This window comes from Corvus hawaiiensis, chromosome 2 (genome assembly GCF_020740725.1).
Source record: "Corvus hawaiiensis isolate bCorHaw1 chromosome 2, bCorHaw1.pri.cur, whole genome shotgun sequence".
In the NCBI taxonomy this organism is placed as follows: domain Eukaryota; kingdom Metazoa; phylum Chordata; class Aves; order Passeriformes; family Corvidae; genus Corvus; species Corvus hawaiiensis.
In genome coordinates this window covers 32,786,722-32,803,140 of record NC_063214.1, presented here as the reverse complement: position 1 = coordinate 32,803,140, position 16,419 = coordinate 32,786,722, and the positions used below count along the sequence as shown (strand labels likewise).

Sequence of the window (16,419 nt, the reverse complement as noted above, 5' to 3'; positions counted from 1 at the left end):
GTAGTCATGTTGTCAGTCCAAGGCTGGTGGCCTTGTGATGTGGCCTGTACATGGGAGCTGGGCACGAGTTGCCCATTGCTCAGGATCGATCCCTGAGTTGGCCACCCCCAGACTAGTGGGATCAGAACTGGCCTTTGGGTTTTGTTGTTGGATTGTGGGGGTTTTTTCTCCCCTCCTTAGGGCAGCAAGGCTCTGTGCTCTGTTTCCTTTATCTCAAATGTAACAGATTGGATGGTGTGCAAGGCCACACACGGCCTTATCTCATCACATCCTGTTTGACTGCATTATCCAGGGCTGCACTGATAGAAGTTCTCCTCTCTCCTTGCTTTGATTTATATCACTCTGCTGGACGCTACATCCTCTCTCTGTTTCAGCCAGAGCTAGCTACTGCAATAATTTAAGAGTTGTTTTGCTTTGCTCGGGAAGTCAGGTGCCTTTTGAACAGCAGCTGCTGCAGGCAGTTTCGGTGTAGCAAACAAACCAAGCTTGATTTTGTGTTAGGCAGTGTGACAAGCTGAGTAGCTGGAGCCCAGCCTCCTGCTGGATATGATCTGAGGCTAGTAGTGCACGTTCCTTTGTAAACCAGTCTTATTCAGTGTTGAGACAGAGACAAAAATCTCACCATGCAGCCTGTGGATGTAACGAGTGTATTACCTTGCTCAGTACAGAGAGGGAAATCTCAGTTCTTTCCTCCTTGCCTGGCACTGCGGCTAGTTAGGAGCTTTTACATCCCCTGCAGCCAGTAACACTTACCTTAACTGGTTTTATTCATGGGATTATGCAGCAGTACTCTGGTGTCATGGGTGGATAGGGCCATTCACAGGGAATAGCCAACATTACTCAGGATTGCAGGAGGCCCGGGGCAAAAAGTGAGATGACAGCCAGGCTCAGCCCTTGGCTAAGCTGTTACGGAGTGTTTGAGCAAAGCCCCCTCAAAAGGCTCAGAGAACTGCACCCACCCATCTCCACTGTCTCCAGGTTGCTTTAATGATGGGAGTGCAGCTCCTAAGGAGCCTGAGGAACTGGTTGCTATCTGGTGCTGCAAAAGTGCTGTTACCTTCCTAGCTACAGTTCAGTGCCAGTTGGGTTTGCTACAGTTGCATCCTTTTTTCTTTTTTCTGCAGAGACCTTGTAAACTTGTCCATGATTTTGTCCTCTTTTGTCTGCTAGCTTTAACAAATCTTATTTATTGTTGAATACCTGCTTTCCCACCTTTTCCCTTTCCAGTATGTTTTTCCTGCAGTCTTTGAGTTGCACCGTCTGGGAGCTACTCATCTACTGATTGCACTCATTTTTCTCTTTCAGAGGAGCTAAGCTATTCTTGTAGTGTCCCATAGAATTTCCCAGTCTTCTTCCTCTGGTAAGTTTGAATGCTATCTTCCATCTTGTACCTTGAGCAATAGGTTTCTTAGTATTGCAGACTTTTGCTTCCCTAAACCCAAATCTCCTTGTATTGAGTGCGTCGTGTAAGATCATTTGTTAGGTGTTCTAGATGGGAGTAAGTGGCTGGTTATTCATGTTTCCAGGTTTTCTTATTCTTATATATATAATACACTCTAAAGTTTGAGCAGCGGGACATCATCTGTTCTAGCTGAACTAACCTTTTTTTTAAAAAAATTCTCTGACTGCTGATCTGATATGAAAATGTTGTGGTTCGGATCCTCTACAGTAGCAGTATTTGGCTCATGTTACTGAGGTAGTGAATACCGGAATTGTTTGGGTTTGTTTGCATTTCAATGACACCAAGGAGTATCTGCAAGGTGAAGCAATCCCTGCCAGCACAGCCTGCACTTCCAGTGAATGAGACCGAAGGTGAAGGGATGCTCTTGGTAAAACACAGCTACTTCCTCAGGGTGCAGCCAGCTCAGGAGCAGGAGTGGAACCGCCTGTCCGACTCCACGCGGCTGTGCTGGCAAGCGCCCCTGCCTGGGAGGGGTGAGTGAAAGGGGACATCTCTGCCCAGTGTGTTGTGCTCGGTTCCAACAGGGAAAGGGGGTGGCCATGGAGTGGGGGGGAGTCTCTTGGACAGAGCAGCTCTAAGAAAACTGAACAACTGGAGGCAGCTGGCTGCAATTTTTCAGATCCTCAGGAAAGTATGATTTTGTGTTGAGCAGCTGCCACAAACACTTAAGAGGGAGCTGTTACCAACAGTTATGACTGAGGGATTAATATTAGAAAGCAGATGTGTCAGACTATGGAGTCTGTTTAAAGATGTGCTCCCTGTCAGTGAGACGTTGGCTGAAGGGCTCTTGGCAGCTGTCTAGCCCTGCAGGATCTCTGAATCTCAATGAGATACCATTTGTGAAAGGAAAGAGAGTTAGTGTTGAAATTATCAGAATTGGAACACTTAAATCAAAGCTGCTGGAGCTGAAGTATTTTTGTGCTTTCTCCATGGTTTTGCTTTGTGAGTGACTTATTAAGAAATGACCACGGCAGAAAGAAAAACAGGCAGCAAGAGTGAATAAGAAACAGTATTTGGACAGAGTGAAACATTAAGAAGGAAGAGATACTGTGATGAGGAGGTGGATGTGCTTTGAGGGGTCTTGTGTCTTTGAACCTGGGACAGAAGCCATGCCTGGATCCTATAAAGAAAAATAGTTAATCATCTCTCAGTAAAATAAGAGTGGGATCAGAATTAGAAAAACTGTAAGGTACAATCACAGAAGTACAAAAGCCAAGGAGTGGGACGTAAGTTCAGACTGAGGGAATCTCAAGAGAACAAACACCAAGCCCTGTGACCTCTGGCAAAACTTGCTATTATGAGTATGGGACAACATCCTCTGACTACACTGTTCCTGAGAACTGTGCCTGGTAAGGGAATTCACATGGGAAGGAATTGTGTGATTATGTCTGGGATGTCTGTTTAGTGCTTTCGGAATTAAATTCCCTCCACATCAGAAGAAAGCTTTGTGATTACAAACTGTTCCACAGGCAGAACTTAAAATAAATACTAAAATATTTAGAAATATTAGAACATTGAGTAATACAAATAACTATTAAAGTTACCAGGCTGTATGCATGTAGTTACTATTGACTGGAAGACAGAAGCAAGCTGAAAAGTAGATGCTAACTGAAACATTTGTATTTTGTTAAAGAAGTTACTAATGAATATTATTCAAACCTTTCTTATAAATAAGACATTCGACAATCTCGTGTTTCTGAAAAATCCTGGTTTTCACCAGATTGCTCATTCAATGGGAGGTGATTTCACTGCCACTTTTCCAATTTGCCATACTAATAAAGTAATTTACCACAGGGTTTAGCCCCCAGCTTCTTTTTAGTTTGCTTTGCTTAGTTTAATGAGTGGTCATCTTGGCCACCGCTGAGTTCAGATCAACAGTGCAGGAGACAGAAGGCTTGAAAGCGTTCAGCCAAAGCAGAGACCAACAGATCAGATAGCACCCAGCCAGGACTCCCTGAATTACTGTCTATTGCTTCTGAGCACAGAGTATTGCCTGGGACTGCACGTGGAGCTCACTAGTTAAGCAACATTATTTAAGGAAACTTTGCAGACCTGTTAAGCCTTTGGCATCTTACTGATCTAGGGGCATAGAGTTATAAGGATTTCCATGGCCATTTCAGTCTATGGAATTTCTTCAGAAGTTTTCAAATAGAAGTAAGATTTTTTGCTAGTGTGCTCTGTAATCTGAGTAATTACAGAGGTTTTAGCTGGAGATGGCCAAACATCCTTGATTTTATAGTCTGTATGGTTCCCCGTTTTTCATCATCCATCAGGAATAGCTTTAGTACCAAGAAGGGAAAGCAGAATCAGGCCCCAAGTGTAGAAAAGTTGGGATTGGGCATAATAGCACATTTCGGTTCCTTTTGACCTAGCTGTACCTTGAGATAGAACATTGCTGGGCAAGGCACAAAAAGTAAGAAGCATTAAAAAAAAAGTGTCTGGTCACTCAAGATTTATATAATTTCTTCTGTCACTGCTATTATGTTCCACATCTCCCTTGATTTACACCAGTGTGAGAGAAAGTTCACAAACTCAGTTCACATATTCTGTCTCTTGCTTTGTGGACTTCCCTTAATGTACAAATTACATCTGCTTAAGTCAGTGCAAGTTTCCTTTAAGTTTTGGAGAACAGTCTGGAGAGTTGACACTGCACTGAATAGGACATGTTTTCTCCTCCAGTTATTCTGCATCTTGGATTAGAATGGACCCAGATTTTCCTGTGTCACCAAAAGCACTTAGTGCAGGTGCAGAGCCTTGTAAAATATGCAATGATCAGGCAACAGCTCCTAGGGTGTGAATGTGGTGGGGGGAGGAGAGTTATGCTTCAGATACATTTATTTAGTTGCAACTTAAGAGTGTGCCGTGATGAAATCATCTGCTAGGTATTCCCCTGTGTCAGCATGGACACTAAGGAGATGAAAATAACTGGATTCAAAGTAGATGCTTTTTATGGTCATGATGGTCCTTCATTCCCTAGGAGATGACTTTGTCTGCCTGTATGTATTGCTAGGGGATTTGGCTTGACAGCAGAGCCGTAGCTTCCAGTGACTGTGGCTTTGGGAGTCCTGTAGTTGAGCAGTTGGAGCGTGTTTTCACTTGGTGTGGAGCCTGCTGGCTCGCGTGAGGTTTGCAGCTCCGAGTGCAGGTGGTGTGATGAATACACTTGCTGTTACACCTTGGGTTTCTTTCTGAACCCTCCATTTCTCAGCCTGTCACCATAACTTAAAACCAGCCTGGGCCTTGTGTTTGTGGAGATTTTAATGTGCGTTAACTATGGAGGGTCTGGAGGGCCTCCAGGGACTAGGGATGCTTGGGGAATATCAAAAGGAGAACATTTGGAACAGATAAATTCTGTTTCCCTGTCAGAGTCTCCCTGTGGAAAGCTTACTCCTCTACACTGATTCCCCAGCAGGACAATCTCTTGAATACCCATGTAATTTTTTTATTAGCATCTGTCAGTGAAAGGGGGAATGTTTGGTGATGGAAGCAACTGTTACCCTTCATTTCAGGGTCTCTTAAAGTCACATTGCTGGCCTTGGTGCCATTCACAGTGTGTGTGGGATGTCTGTCCCAGTGGTAAAAAGCCAAGTGTAAGCTCCCCTTTCTGCCCCTCTCACCTCCCATTTTATTATTTCTTTCCATATTCATTAGAGCTCTGAAATAGTATACCGTGGATCAAGAGGATTGAAATAATCTCATGTAGGCGGTGAAATGGATGGATGAGCAGTGGTAGGCCATTCCAGTGATTTGTGTGTGTCAAATACTGTCACAGGAAATAACTCATATACTGGGTTTTCTGAATGTCTTTGTGACCTATTTGTTAAAAGGCTGCACACTACACTGTGTCTAATTATTTGTCTAATTCATATTGTCTGTATTGAAATTAGTCAAAGGCCCAGTATTGTCTTACTTGTTTCCTTAGCTTTTGGTGGGTTTTGGAGATGTAAAAAATGTATCGGCTGCTGTTTAAAGTCATTAAGGAGCAGCAAAACCTTCTGAGTGCCAGTGTTGTCAAATCTTTACAATTTCAGCTTTTGAAATGTTAAAGTTCTTCAAGAATTTCAGCTTTTATTAAAAAAAAATAAATCTGGTCATTATGGTTTTGGAGAAGATTTTAAAAACACAAAATCCAAAGAGGTAAGAAATGAAAGAAAGACCTAAAAAAAGTTTATGTCAGAAAAGCTTCTGGAGCCATGAGCCCTGAATTTTTGAAGGTCTGAGGTTGAATGAATGGACTGCTTTTCCCCTATATCAACTATGGCATAACTGCACATATTTTTTTTTCTAGCTAGTTTTTGACAAATACCACACTCAAATTTCTCCTCTGTTTCTCTTTACATTTTCACTGGGATATTTCTGAGCTAGACAGTTGTTATGTCAGACCTCTCCCCTTACTCTCATATTCAGTGCAGGTTTGATGATTCTGTCGCTTTTGGAAAAAAAGTCCTTATTCTGATTTTCTTGCTACCCAGTTCAATGTGGTGATAGAGAGGGAAGTTTCAAACTCTGGCTGGATTCTCAAATGCTGGCTTGTGAATGTTCTTTGTAGTCCAGATAACAAAGCTATTAAAATGATAAACAAACAGCTTTGGGATTAAGGCAAAAGAATGATCTGTGTCTTTAGAAGCCATTTGTCTCCTGCCTGGTTGACTGGAAGTGTCTGTGTGGTCTGAAGTCAATTTCTCAATGAGTGTTTCAGCAGCTCCGCTCAAAGGCTTCAGCCTCTCTGTAGGCATTTATAAGTAGACTATAATTTATTGTGGTTTTCAAGAGCTAGCAGCTGCCAGCTCAGGTTCAATGAGAAACCAATTTCTGCTCCTGCCCAGTGGCAAATCTAATAGCCTGAGACTGGTAAGTGATGAAGGGGCAGAGAGGCAGAGGAAACTGAGGGAATTTGCCCGAGGTCGTTCTGAAGATGAGCAGTAACAACAGGCTAAGCACCTTGGTTCTTGACCTGCTACCTAGTGCTGTCACCCCTGTACTGTGGTGCCTTCTACTCCTGCCAGGATATGATGCTGGGATTTGGAAGACATTGCATTAAACTGTCTGGCTCCAGGAACGGCTTTTTTAAAGCACAGCTGATCCTTGAGAAGAAATGTCAGTGTTAGAAGTGACACCAACTACTAAGTCTGATCCAGTGAAACAGTATCTAAGAAAATTTCAACCCCAGTGCTCAGTGATGACTAGATAATTCATCACTGCTTTATTTTGCATAGTCTTTCACACAGACTGAATCCATCTATGTGTGCTTCAGAAAGTTAAATAACAATTACATGGATAATGACAGTGCAGGGAAAAAGAAATAAAGCAGATAAGGACACAAGAAGAATCCTCTGAGGAGAACTGGGAAGTGACAGAGTTAATAAGCCAAAGAGAGACTGGAGCAGGCTGTTTTTTTAGAAGGATTTGTAGAAAGGGTTTTCATCTCAACATAAATAAAAATCCAACACGTGGTTATCGTTTAAGATAAACTTGAAGTAAAACCCCTCCTGACTGCGTTATTTTTAACTTTTTTTTGCTTTAGGGTCTCCATTTTCCTAGCGAGGAGGGTTTCTAACTGCCCGATGGGATGTGCTTGCCATTGCAGGTTCTGAGTCTGCTCCTCCACGTGGCACCTTGGAGTTTCTAGCTGGCACCATTACCTCCAACGAGTGGAGTTCTCCCACCTCCCCTGAGGGGAGCAACGACTCGGGGGGCAGCGAGGCCTTGGACAAACCCATCGACAATGACGCCGAGGGCGTGTGGAGTCCGGACATCGAGCAGAGCTTCCAGGAAGCGCTAGCCATCTACCCACCATGCGGCCGGCGCAAGATTATCTTGTCCGACGAAGGCAAGATGTATGGTAAGGAGAGACCAAGGGCACAACACAGTGCTCCAGGCAGCCTGCCCTGTGCACCCAGTGATGCTCTGAGTGAATTCCCTTCTCTCAGGTGTTCCCAGGCTGATGCTGTTGGTTGCCTCGAGTTGTATTTAGGAAAATCGGTGTGAAGATCTTGACATTAGCAAAGGAGACGGAGTTATAGGTACCTTTTTCAGGGGACTATCAATAAGGTAGACCTCAGAGTTGAGCATGCTACTGACCGAATCTTTATATATAAATATATATAATCTAATGTCTTAATGGTGTGACAAAGCCTATCTTTTATGGTATCTCTTGCTGCTGTCTTCACTGTTCTTGTTGGAGGTAAGATCAGGTGATGGACTCTATGTCTGGTGCTACAGGACAGAAGTTCAGCTCCTGAACCCCTGAATGGCTCTGCTGGTGTGCAAGTGCCTACAGTTCATTTACTAGCTACACTTTTCAGATCTTAAGAAGGGCAGAAAGTTCTGTGTACTCCTTTTCATTGTAGTTTGCCTTCTCATAGCTCTGGTACAAGTATCTTTCACTTGTGGGTTCTTCTCATCTAGCTAACCAGATACCCAGCCCTGAATACAGAGAAGCTCTGGCTTGCAGCTGCAGCAGAAGTCAACTTTATATGTGATAGACATACTTTTGAATTGGATCTTTGACCTTTTCCACAGTTAAAATTTCTCTTTTGATTGTGTTCATAAAATGTTGGTCTGGCCTGGATTGTCTAGCTGAGTATTGCAAGAAGCCACCTGGTACTTCTGCGACTAAAAAGCAAAGCAAAGGCTGAATGCCCAGGATTTGGTTTTAAGTCCCAAGGTGGCCAGTTTCTCAGAACACTATCAAGGATCTTACAGAAGGCAGCCCTCTTTCTACCCAGTCAGTGCTTGCTATTTTTTTTACCCCTGTACATTGGAATCTGCCTGTCTTCACCGGCCCCATCATGGGATGCTCCGTGCATGCCCTGGAGCTTCCTAATGAGCACTTCACAAGTCATTCTGCAGGTTTCTGTTCACCCATCAGGCCATTGTTCCCTGAGCAAGGGAATAGATTGCTCTGATTGTGGGAGCGTGGGTGGGGTCTTGTTTACATGGCCTTATCTACAGTGGATGGTTTTACTGGGTACATACATCATTGTGTCTGGGAAGAGCCATATAGGTTGGGTAAGGCTGATCACCCTGAGGCTAATCTAGGGCCAGTATTCTTAGGCAGACACCAATTCCTGCTCTGTGCTGGCGCAGACATTTTTGTGGATGTGCTATGGAACCAACCGGGGAACTGATCCAGCTTAAAACTAACGTGGTCAGAACGGGTAAAAAAAGTGAACTTTAATTGGGATACTGCCCACCTGCTTGTGCTGGTGTTTAGAGAAAGGATGGTGAGATTGGGAATGAGCAGCCATGACTGAGGTTAAAGTAAGACTGCTTCTTTAGGGAGCAATGCTTGCTTAACATGTTACTCAGACTAAAATATTACTTGAGAATCCACCCCATGGTTATTAAGCATGAACTAGTGACATGCTCCTTGTTGCTCTATATCTGCACTACTTTTCATGATGGGTGACTTTTAAAATTACCGGTGAAAAATTACAGTTGTGTTTTAAGATTGTGTTAATTTACTGAACATTTTGCACGGTCCTTGAAGTATTTCAACTTTGGAGTGAATGTGTCAGAGCAGAGAGCAAAAGACAAGAAAAGAAATGAGAGCAAAAGTGAAGTACGAAGGGCTACAGAAACCAATGAGACTTAGCTGAGCCTGACTTAGCATAGATTGGTGTTAAGTGGAAGACATCTAGTTGACTGGACTGGTGAACTGCAGAAGGTAAATAACCCAGTTGCAGGGTGAAAAGTTTAGGGTAAGCTCAGGGAGAAGAAATAAAGAGCTTTTCTGCAAGCCCTCCCCCACTACTCCAAATGGGACAGTGTCCCTGCTTGCCTTCAGTGCACCTGTTCTGGGTGTGGACGGTTGGTTCAGTGTGCTCCTGACAGAACCCAGGCACTGATTTATGCCCTCCTTTGCTTACTCGTCTCCAGGATCCCGGCCAAGGAAGTGGGGCCCTGTCTGGGATCTATAGAAAGATATGACCGGGCAGGGAGAATAAATATAGTCCCTGATTTCATCTTCAGTACTCACAAGCCAGCTCGTGGAACAGGGCAAGCTTGATGTGGAGCTGGCCCTGCCTCTGATGGGATGGTTATTTATCCACCCTCTGACCGACTGGCACAGAGCTCTCTGAACCAAGGGGTGAGGTGTTACAGAGAGCTGTGTATGCCCCTTTCCCCTGACAAAACTGGGACCATTTCACTGCTTCTCACTGAGCAGTGGCTCGTGTGGTACTACTATGTTGGGCAAGATGCTCCAGGTCTCAGAATCTCTCCTACGTGCAATTTACATGCTTCTCGCCTTTTGTGAGGCAAGCTGTTGTCAGTTTAAAGTTGGCAGCTTTTAGCTGAAGTGCATTGAGGCAAAATAAAGAATTTGTGCTGTTTCTCTTAAATGCATTTAAAATTGTACAGAAAGGTGTGTTTCAGCCTCTACATGCTCATGTCTCCATGCCTCTTCAAAGTCGGCTTGTTTACAGCTCTTTAGGCGACAGTCTGCCGATTGCTGACTGAACATGATTCCACCTTCACACCAAAGTCAGCCAGGCTCTTCTCTGTACACTGATAATCTGCATCTCGATTCCTTTGCTGCCTTTCCTTCCATTGTCTCTTTCTATACTCGACACGTTCCATTTTAGTGTGGAGGCAGCATCCTGACTAAGCTCATGCCACAGCACGCTCTGGGTGCAAGCCCTCACTGGCCTTTCCAGCAGGCTTTGCTGACCACCTGCTTAAGGCACAAGCAGCTGTCTTGTCTGATATGGAATGCTGTCCTTTCTCCTAATCATTGTGTTGACATTAGAAACATTGAGTCTGGGGCACTTAACTGCTCTGGTGCCTTCTGGTATCACTAAGGTCTTGCAGAATAATTTTATGAGTGTTGCCTGCTAGAACACTGTGGGGGTACAGTATTACAAATCTGTCACTTACATTTTCCAACAATGTTTTTCCGTGGGAGCAATATTACCTAGCATTTGTACTAAATACACGATCACAGAATTAGGTGTTTGGTATCTCCTGGCATCTTCAGTACTGATCTAGAGAAAGAAGAGGGAAAAAGCTTAGTGCCTTTGTGAGATTTGCATGGAGATGCTAAATAGACCAGATCTCCCAACAGTACTGAGAGCAGAGAAATGAAAAATAGTAACTTGCAAAATGATACTTATTTTGACATTACAAGAGAGACAGTAAGAGCTTGGAAGAAACGAATTACTGCCTTAGCTGTCCAGTGTTTCCTTCCACTGCAGGAACACCTGGCTTGGAGCACCTTTTTGCAAGAGGGGTTAGAATTGATGGGTGTTTGTTAGATGGCTGTTCTGAAGGAGTCACTAGTTTAGCAGCTGCTTTTCAAACAGCTCAGCCATTTCTGTGCTGAGCAGGGAGGGGCAGACAGCTGGGGGCAGTCATCCATCGCCCCGTGCTGGTGCCATCTGTTTGTGAATTGCTGATAGGAAATACTTAAAGATGTCCAAAGCTTAGAGGCTGAGTGATAGAAGAGGGATAGTCAACCATGTTACTAGTTAAAACCTGGAGCAGGCTAGTGGACCACAAAGACTTGGGTTTGCAACATGACTGAAGATGGGATAAAAGGTCAGTCTGATGCTGCCAAAGTTACCAGGTCACAGGTGGTCCCTCCCACCCCTATTCTGAAATGACTAGGTAAATTTGCAGGATAATGCCTTTATCTCAAAGGGATAAGTTATCATTTCATGTTCTCCCTGGCCTCAAAGACTCACTAAAGTAGAACTGGAAAGCACATAAATCCGAAGAAGCATAAAACATACGCTGTCTGTCCCAGTTCATAAACACTTCTCCTTGAGGGGAGGGAGGAGCATCGTTGCTATTTAAAATATGTAAACCTTCGAGGTGTCAGTCTTCAAATGCTTTCCTCTGTATTGTAATTTAGCATCTTACCTGATGATGTTTCAATCAAAGGTATTGGAACATGCTGAGAATGTGCTCAGTTGACACTGAACTGAATGTTCCATGTAATTGCAAAATTTGTACGTCAGCTGTGATATCCCTCAGAGAGATACTTCTGAAGTTCCTATCCCTTCCATTAGTATGACCTAGTGAACTGTAGAACAGCCCCTTATCCCATGGTTTTGGAAAAAAAAAAGGAATCTCCTATTTTGAACACTAGAAGACAAACAAAACTTGGATTTGCGGACAATTGGTCAGGATTCAGACTTTGCCTCCCCTCTGGTGGTAGGTGTAATGTTTTTGGAGTTGCTCAATAACAAGGTTTTGTTTCACTCAGTCATCTTTCAGCTTTGCTTTTGTGTGGCTCTGGTTCTTTGTTGTCGACTAGACAAAGCCAGACTTCTGGAGACATTAGCAGTGAGTTAGACTTCTGCTGGAGTTTGTCGTGCTTTTCCTTCCATCTCCTTTGTAAGCCAAGTTTATGGTTTTTTGTGTTAAGCTGTATGTCAGTTTAACTGGTGTTCTCTCCATGCAAGCATAAAAAGAAGTATTTTTCCATGAATTCCAAGCATTTCTTGAATATTGAGAAATTTGCTGCTTTTGAAATACCAGCCCACCAGAAATCTTCTTGCAGTTAACAGTACTGGCTGTGGCATCTTTCCTTAACATGCTTAGTACTGAACATAAATATAGTAGCAATTTTATTGTGTACTACATGTTATCCAAACTATTGTGACTCCTTTTGTGGGGGCTTCATTCTGTTGTTTCAATAAAGGGCACATACTTTTTCCTGTCCCTTTTGATTTTTAGCAGTTTTGTAGCCCCATATTTATCTCTCAGGCTTAAAAAAAGTGAGCTGTCTAGTATGACATTTTTCTCACTGTGTACGTCTGCAGCCACAGAGTTTTTGTCATGTTTTAGTGATTTCCTTCACTGGCAACATTGCATTACCCTTATGGCTCTTCCTCTGACTTTTTCACTTAAATTTCAAACTTTTAGTAATTCTCCAAGATAGAGTTAATTTGTAGTGTTCTGTTGTCAGAAAGGCACTTGGTCGGATTTTTTTTTTTCATTGTAGGTAACACATCGAGTTTAATTGATTTCTAATGTGGTAGGCCAGCTTTTATGTTTTGTCGGTATATCCACTCACCTGCCTTTTAACTGAGAGACTGTATATTTAATTTGTCAGCCTTTTCCCTTGCTGTATGTTACTGTTTTGATTCTGCTCTTCTTCTGGATAACTTTACACATTTCCAGTGGTTTTCTTAAAAGTTTAGTTTAAAAGCCTTAGTGTTCTTTTACATTTTAAAACCCACTTCATTCTTTCACAATTGGGGTCAATACTATCAGGTGCTAATTTGCTCTTACAAATACCAAATGTTTATTAATATTTAAAAATTCAGATTGAATTCAAAATCTGGGAATGAAAACCAGATATGAAAAATAAAAATTAATAATACCCGCTGACTTGGGTTTCTTCTTTCTTTAAAACAAGTGCATGTAAAGCTATCTTCTGGACAGGTTTCTGCAAACACATTACCAGAAAGATCTCAAAAACATGGAGTGAGTTCTGAGAAGAGCAAGCATACCAGACTTAACATTGAGCCCTGGGAGTTGAAGGGACTGATTTAGGAGGAAAGATTAAAGTAGCTAAATATACATAGCTTGGCTAAGTGATGACTGAAAGGTGGAGGGTGGGGGAACACATAATAACAGTCTAAAAATATTTGAAGGGTGTTAACATTTAGGAGGGAGAGGGATTTTATGTGGAACATGTGAGCATGACTAGGATTAATGGGGGAGAAAGGAAGAATATAGGATGGATATCAGCAAAGACTTCAGGACAACATGGTGCTCAGTGCTGAGGGATCTCTCTCCTCTGAAGAGCTAGAATGGAAATGCTGTTGTTGGGGACTTTTAAACTTGTATCAGACAAAACTATAAGGATTGTATTTGTGAAACTAGTCCCAAAGAATGGTGTGTGTATGTGCGCATGTGTATCTGTGTTTTACATGAATGAGAGGAGGATTCCAGATGGGAAGTGCTATGGTTTTACACAGGAAACAAGAGAATAGTGGGCATTAGGTGGCTTTACACTGTAAATGTCTGCATGATTTTGTAAATTGTTAGCATTGTGATTCATACTACCTGTGGCTTTGTGACATCAGTATGTTTATTAGACTGATTGACGCAGGAACCCTTCCTTAGGTCTGAAAAAAAAGCGCAGGCTTCTAGGTAAATTCCAGGAGTGCTTTCTCAGAGTTTGTCTTCTGTCAATTAGCCAAACATTGAGTAGAGAAGGATGACAGCATTTCTCAAGAAAGGGTGTGCATATACATAGAGGGAGCTGATAATGTCAATATGCAGATCTTGTGGCCAATATGCAGATTGTGGGGAGATCTGGCACAGGCAAAAAGGAACTCCCTTACTTCTACAGTGCAAGTAAGAAAAACCTATCACATGAACTTTCTTTTAAAGTCGCTTTCAAAAGCATGCCTTATTCCTTAAGCAAAACCAGTGTAAGACGACATAACCTTTCCATTTTCTAGTGCCCAAACTGAAGGGAAGCTGCTTGGTCAGAAAAAGCCAGCATGACAGCTAAAAGAACAAGCAGTATTCTCATTCATGTAGGATCCAGATAATGAGCACAGGAGAACTAGGGCTGTCTATTGGTTTAAACAGTTGCTCATTAGCTAATCCATAACAAACCCTGTATTGTCTGTGTGTGGTGAAGATCTGGGCAGCAAAACTGGGAAGGCTGTGTGCAGTTTGTGCCCAGACAGATGGTCTTGTAAATCTGTTGGTCACTGGCAGAGCTGACTGAAACCTCTGGGGCCTGGGTACACCTGCTGCTGAAGGGTGCATAGCCAGCAGCTGTTGCTCATTGCTGTCACCTTGAACTTGTGACCCATGTTCTGGGTACTCCTTCACATTCTCAGAGTCTCACTCCATGCACATTAACAGCCAGAGGCTTCCTCTGTCTCTGGCTTCTTGATCAGGAAATGACACTGTTTTCATGGAAAATGCCTTTAGAATCACACTCCTTTCCTCTTGGGTTTGATTTGTACAATAGTTGCAAATGCCTTTCCAGGAGCTTCGGTCGGAGCCTGTGGGCAGGAGGGCAAGGAGTGTAACCAATGCTTGGTGAGGTAACCCAATGGCAATGCCCAAGTTGTTGACTGCAAGTGCTGCAGACACAGGCCCGTTTCTACACATGGCAGTGTTACAGGGCAACACCCGAGCACGTGTGGCATTCAGCTCAGTGGTTCTTTCAACCCTGATGGGGATTATGAGCATTCCTGCATATAAACAGGGCATCATCGTCTTTAGTAGTAGAATCACAGAAAATGGTGCTGGGAGAGACCTTCAAAGATCATCTCATCTGCTCCTGAGCTCAGAAGCAAAGCCAGCTCTGCTTAAGCTGTTCATGTCTCATATGATCCTTTATGGCTAAAGTTGAGGAAAAGTGATTTGACAAATCTAGGTATAGAAGCTTTCATCTCGAAGGTAGCTGAAGCACCTAGATATGTGCAAATTTCCTTCTGGATCCATGTGTATTTTTAAGTATCTCTGCAGCTTAAATAGTTTTGTCATCCTCATGTTCCTACACTCCTGCCTGAATCATGGTTGCCCAGTTATCTATCAGACTGTAAACTCAGTCAGGGAACAGGTACTTAAAGAATCTGGAACAGAATTGTGCCAGTGTTAGGAGAAGAAAGAGAACAGGGTGGGAAGGAACAGGGAATATCACAAGCCACTGTAAGGAATTTTCATGATCTTGGCAGAATTCAGCTATTACCCAGACCAGTCCTTGGGTGGCTATGCAATTATTTAATCTGTGTTTCTGCTAGGTTTTTCTGTCCACATTCTCTTTTCACCTGTTACAGAGTATGACATCTTTAACAACTATTCTAGATAAAGTTGGGATGGTATGGAACTGTTCTGTGTTGGGACCAAGACTATATTTCCTTCAGAAATGGTGAGATGACCTTACAGTTCACAGCAGAAGAAAAGAGGGAGCTGCCACTTGTGTTTCCTTGCTCCTCTGCTCTGCTTCCAGTTTTGTGCTCCTGTTCTTTAGACTAACTTCAGTTTCTAGTAGACTCCTTGTGGATCCACATTAGATTGCTAAACTGCTTGTAAACTATGTTGGCAAAATGAGCTGGACAGATTTCTGCCAGATTAGAGTTGAACTGATCCATGGAATAGTCTGGTGAGAGGGATGGAGGGGGAAAGGCAACCACTTTTTTCAGGAGTGTCCAGGCATTTGTTTAAGCTGAATCTACAACTTAATGGCTTCAAGTGATCAAAAATCACTCTAAATTATGATGGCACAAACTGAAAATGGGTGGTAGCAGCCATTCCACTTTCAAAAATCAGTATTAATTTATTCGTATAATGCAAGAATAGTCTCTGGGTTCTTTTACTCTCCTTGAGGCTGCTGTGTAATTCTCAGTCGTTTGGCTGGGACTGGGTGGTGGTGTGGTCTTAGGTGCTAAGTGAAGCAGTCATGACTCCTCACAGGACTGAGCCAGACCAGACCAGATGCCCTGAGAAGCTGCATGGTCTGTGTTGGTCAGGCAGTAAGCGGCTGCACAGATCTCACAAACACCTTTTAGCTCTAATTTCTGTTACAGCTGAAGCTTTGAGTGCTTGGTCAGCCTGTCACCTGGGCACATGCACAAGATTAGCACTTGGGGCAGAAGTCTGCCAGAAACTCTACTGTTGGTGCTGGCAGGGGCAGCTGACCACAAAACCAGGAGAAGGGCTAAAGCTTTTGCTATCCCTTAAGACAACATCACTGAGAATTGCTTTCAGATGCCCTACAGTTATTGAAAGATACCGAAATGAGCAGACATTTATTGCATCAAGGAAGAATTCAGCAGATGTCCAGATCTGTAATGTAGAACTTGGACTGATGGGAACTGGAAAATGCTGTTACAGTTAAACATTGGTTTCAGTGCTACCCTCAGTAGTCAAGTTCCTCTGAACCCGGGCCTTGGTGAGTAAAGTGTCTTTGTGCCTCTATAAGGTCATTCTCAGGTGTCCCAAGAGACTGAAAGCTGTTAGTTTGACATGTCTTT

General features: G+C 43.1%; 1 protein-coding gene across 1 annotated transcript in view; it reads left to right on the top strand.

Annotated features, from left to right (window-relative positions):
* Positions 1 to 16,419, top strand: part of TEAD4 (TEA domain transcription factor 4) — a 51,096-nt gene that overhangs the window by 6,934 nt on the left and 27,743 nt on the right. The gene's annotated exons all lie outside the window — the stretch shown is intronic.